This window comes from Pinus tabuliformis, chromosome 5_1 (genome assembly GCF_031772625.1).
Source record: "Pinus tabuliformis cultivar Carrire ecotype Pingquan chromosome 5_1, CPIR1, whole genome shotgun sequence".
NCBI classification, from domain to species: Eukaryota; Viridiplantae; Streptophyta; class Pinopsida; order Pinales; family Pinaceae; genus Pinus; species Pinus tabuliformis.
In genome coordinates, this window is record NC_142305.1 from 185,142,071 (window position 1) to 185,147,721 (window position 5,651).

The window sequence follows — 5,651 nt, forward strand, 5'->3', positions numbered from 1 at the left end:
TCAAACATACATTTAGGTTATGTTTTTTTATTTTGTTAATCCAAGTTGGCTTCAATATAGGATAATTATTCTATAAGTGCCAACTAATAGCTATCCATTTCTAATTATCATTATTCTTACAACAAGAAGGTTGAAAATTAATGGGGTAATTATCGTCACTATATCAAGATGCCAAAATTTTCATATGTTTTCCTTTTCTACATAAATGGTTAAACCTTCAAGTAATCTCACATCATTTAGAACCATCATCTTTAAGCATATATTGTTTCCCACATAATGAAATTGGCGTTACTAGCCTAAATCATTCGGATATTTAAATTCTCAGTTTTGTATATCTTCTGATTATTACCCAAGGTTCTTATGTCACCTTACATTTATGGCCTATTCATTCAAGGACCATTATACCCAAGAGCATGTAAAGACTAGTCATGATTATCTAAGTTTTCTATTATGTTTAGTCCACTTGCACAAATGAATGGTTAAGCCCTGGTGATTTATCAATCACTTGGTAATTATCATTTTTCAAATTTAGGATAATTAGAACATCTAATCTAGATAAAAAAACCAGCCATTGGAATACAAACTTATTATTCTTTATGCTAGTTGTTTGTTCATTTATATCTAAGACTCACCCTATCACGTAGTATTATTTATTTTCCTTTGTAAGTCCAAAAATCAAGTAGACAATTGCTATACTTTTAACATTTAAACCTTTAAACATGTTTCCTATATTGACACTTTAAAATTATGTGGGTCATCACTTTGACCTTACCAATCATTCATGGTCATCATTCAAGTTGTTAAATCTTCTCATCAATATCATTTTGAGAGATTTCCTCCTGAGATAAAGACTATTCATTATCATTACATAAATGTGTTATAGTTTTTATTACATTTTCATAGTTCCTCTGTTATGTGACCAGCTCACAAAATAGAAGAAAAAATAGATCAATGACTTCAAAATCAGGCTCTTCGAGGGGGCAACCTCCTTTACATTACACAAATGAACAATTCTTGGATGATACAAATGAAAAAACCTCATTTATATATATATGAGTCTAAGGGGTCACAATATAATCATAGCCGGCATAAAAATAATAATATAAGGGCACAAAAATAACAATAGTGGGCTTCTATGGAGCACAATAATAACAATATGGGGACAATAGGGGCACAATAATAACATAAGGGATACAATGAAATAGTAATGGGGGAATCACTAGTATTATAGGGACCTAGCATGCCCCTCTCCTTCAAAACATTGGTGTCCTCAACGATAGAGTAGTTCTGAATGCTTCTGTATAAAATTATCATCCTCCCATGTGGAATCTTCAGCGGGTAAGTTCTTCCACTTGATGAGATACTCTAAAATTGATCGATTTCGTAGCAGTCAAGTTCTTTTTTCTGTGACTGCTTTAGGTTCCAATATGATTTTTCCTTCCTCATCAAGTTCTGGCAATATTGTTTGAACTGGGAGCTTGTCACCTATAACCTTTAGCATGAAACATGGAAAACTAGGTGCACTCAAGAAGTTGCAGGAAGCTCCAATTTGTATGCCATAGTACCAATCTTTTGCAACACCTTGTAAGGAGCATAATACTTTGGCGATAATTTATTATCCTTCTTAGCTTACTTGAGGTACATCTATTTATATGGTTGTAGTCGTAGGAATACCCAGTCACCTACATCAAAACTTCTTTTGTTGTGATGTTGATCTGCCTGTTGTTTCATTCTATTCTGCGCCAAAATGAGATTATCCTTTAAGAGTTAGAGAACTTGTTGTTAATGCTCAATGTGATCCTTCACTTCTTGAACCTTAGAATTTTCTCTTAAATATGATGTGATGGACGGTGGATAATATCCATAAAGTTTCATAAATGGGGTCATTTTTGTTGCAGTATGGAAGGAAGTGTTATACCACTATTCAGCCAGAGGCAACCATTTGACCCATTGTTTTTGTTTATCATATACAAAGCAATGAAGATATCCTTCCAAACATTTGTTTACTATCTCAATTTTCCCATCAGAGTGAAGATGATAAGATGAGCTATGAACTAACTGAGTACCCAAACAAGAAAATAATTATGTCCAAAAATTTCCAGTGAAAATGGGATCTTTGTCGCTCACAATAATCTTGTGGTTTCCATGTAGCTTTTGAATTGTTTCCATGAATGCAGTAGAAACTATACTCGCTTTGAATGTATGAGATAATCTACAAAAGTGTGCATACTTTGTAAGTCTGTCAACTACCACCATGATGACACTCTTTTATTCATACTTGGGTAAACCTATAATAAAATCCATTGAAACCTCCTCCCAATGTTGGCTTGGAATGGACAAAGGTTTTAATAGACATAGGGTCTTAATTGTTTCAAATTTATTTTGTTCAAAAACCAAACATTCCGCCACAAACCTTTGAATATCTGATTTAATTTCATCCCAAAAAAAATCCTTCTTAACCCTATGGTAAGTTTTTAAAAATTTTGAGCACCCTCCTAAGGGAGAGGTGTGCAATTCCATAAAAATATTTTGTTTGAGTTGGGAATCCTTACTTAGGTATAAACGAGTCATCTTTCCAGCTAAATGTATCAAATGTATTGGGATCTTGTTGTAGCTTATGAATGAGTGCCCACACTTCTTCGTCATTCTTCCATTCATCCCTTGCTTCGTTTATCCAATCTGGTTGGATAATAGAAATGGCACAAAGAAATGCTTCCACATCCTCATCCTTTCTTGAGAGTGCATCTGCCACAACATTTTGCTTCCCTTTTTTGTAGATTATTTCAAAGTCATAAGACAACATCTTTGTGGCCCATTTTGTTGCTCTTCTGAAGATAATATTTTTTCTAAAAAGTATTTAAGACTATCATGATCTGTTTTTACCTTTAAGAGTCTTCCCATTAGGTAGGGTCATCATTTCTTAAGTGCATGTAGTATTTCAAACATTTCCTTCTCATAAATAGCTTTGTGTAAATACTTTCCTTTGATTGGATGACTTTCAAAAGAAATGGGTCTTTCTTCTTGCATTGAAATAAGACCAATTCCATTTCTTGAGGCATCACATTCTACAATAAATGTTTTTTTTGAAGTCCGGTGTAGATAAGACCGGTGCTTGGTACATTGCCTATTTAAGATGTTCAAAGGCCTTTGTTGCTTCTGGAGTCCATGAAAATGCATCTTTGTTCAATAATTTTGTTAGAGGTGTTTCTATTCTCCCATAATTCTTAACAAACTTGCGATAATACCCTGTCAACCCGAGAAATCCTCGTAGATGCTTTATGGATGTGGGTATTTTCCAGTCCTTAATGGATTTAATTTTTCTAGGGTCTACCTTAACACCTTCATGAGATACAATATGACCTATATATTCCACCTCGTGTACTCCAAATAAACATTTGGAGCTTTTTGCATATATTTGTTTCTCCTCCAATAGTTTGAGCACCCTATGAACGTGTCGAACATGATCCTTCCAAGACTTGTTGTAGATTAGTATATCATCAAAAAATACTAACAAAATTTTTCTAAGGGTTTGAAAATGGATTTCATCAAACCATGAAATGTAGAAGGTGCATTGGTAAGGCTGAAAGGCATGACCAAAACTTCATAATGACCCTCATGAGTTCTAAATGTTGTTTTCAGAATGTCTTCAATCTTCATTCTAATTTGATGATATCCTGAACGAAGATCCAACTTTGTGAGGTAAATTGATCCATGCAATTCATCCAATAATTCATCAATGACAGGAATGGGAAACTTATCTTTAATAGTGAGCTTTTTGATCTCCCTATAATCCGAACATATGATCCATGATCCATCCTTCTTGTGCACCAATACTACTGGAGCAGAGAAACAACTTTTACTAGGTTGAATTATACCGACCTCTAGCATTTATGCAGACACACGTTCAATTTCACTCTTTTGGGAATAGGGATATCTGTGAGACTTGATGTTTGGAGGAACACTTTATGGAATCAAATTAATAGCATGATCATTATCACGAATAGGTGGGAGGCCTTTGGGAGTCTCAAATACCTTGGAATGATTGTCCAAGACTTTTTGCAGATCTAGAAAAATAGATGATTTCAATGTGGGAACCTCTAGCGAACATAATTGTGCAATTACACCTCGTTGTTATTTCTTTAGAAGCTTTTTCATTCCATTAGAGCTGATTATATTTCCTGGTTTCCCTATGATACCCCTTAATTAAACTTCCTTTCCTTTCGAAAAAAATTCCAAAAAGTTCTTGAAAATTAAAATCTATTGTAGCCAAGGATTGTAGTCATTGGACTCCTAGTATAACATCAACATCACCCATTGGAATGGAAAGCATTGGTCTATTCAATACATATTCTCCCATGGATAGCTTGATATTATGGCACTTTCAAGACCAATTTATGGTTCCTCCACTTGCAACCATCACTTGACACTCTGGTGCCAGATATAGGAAGTAATTAATTCCTTGGCTATCTTACAATGAATAAAATTATGGGTACTTCCCAAATCAATCAACACTATTAAATTTCTCTTCTTGATATGTCCTTCTATCTTGATAGTTTGAGGAGTGGTAATTTCGACCAATGCATTACAAGATATGATCAGATTCATTTCTTCTTTCTATATGGTTTGTTCCTAGTGTATATCCTCTTCTTTTGATGTTTCTTGTTCATTTTCTTCCTCCTCTTCACAACCTATGTAAAATAATTTCTTCTCAACGCACTTATGACCTTTAGTGTATTTGCTATCATAATTGTAGCAAAGCCTTTTTTCTCTTTTTTCTTCCAATTGTTGTGGTGTCAACCTTATAGGTTGTGGAAGGCTAGGGGTAACAACACTTCCATGTTTATAGTTGTGAGTGGTAGGCTTCCTTGTTGCCATAATTTTTCTTTCCATTTTTCTTGCCAACTTGAATGCCTTCTCCAATGAATCAGGTTCCCAAAGGCGAACCTCATGTTGGATGTTATCCTTTAAAGTCCCTATGAAAACATCAATCCTATGCTCCTCTAGAATATCTTTTACCCTTATATTTAGTTTTTGGAAGTCCTCATTGTGCCTCATAATTGAACCCTTTTGTTTGAGATTTATCAATTGACTAAAAAAGATGTTGTTTTTTGTATCCTCATAATTTGCTATCATTTCTTTCGTAAAAATTGCCCAAGTGACAATTTGTTTACGAGAGAAAATCCATCGATACCATACAAACTGATTTGGTTCCAAATATAAAGTTTCAATGCGTGCCTTTTGTGTGTTTTTCACATTATGTAGATCGAAATATTGCTCCATTTGTGGTATCCATGTTATGGGATACTTGTCATTAAAATTTCTCGTATTGATCTTTGGAACATGGTGGGTTTTCAATCCAACGTTAGAGTCTATGAAATCATGATTAACATTTATTTTGTTCTCATCATGAGTTTCCTTTACTACCCTTTCACCATTAGTAAGCATTTCTTATAGCAACTTTGTCAAATTTGTCTTCAAATATTCCATGTTTCCTTTAAATGATTCTTCTATACCATCCATCTTAGCTTCCACATCATTCATCTTAGCTTCCACACCTTTCTTTAAACTATCCATCTTAGCTTCCACGCCTTTCTTTAAACCATCCATCTTAGCTTCCACGCTATCCATATTAGCTTCCATGCCTTTCTTTA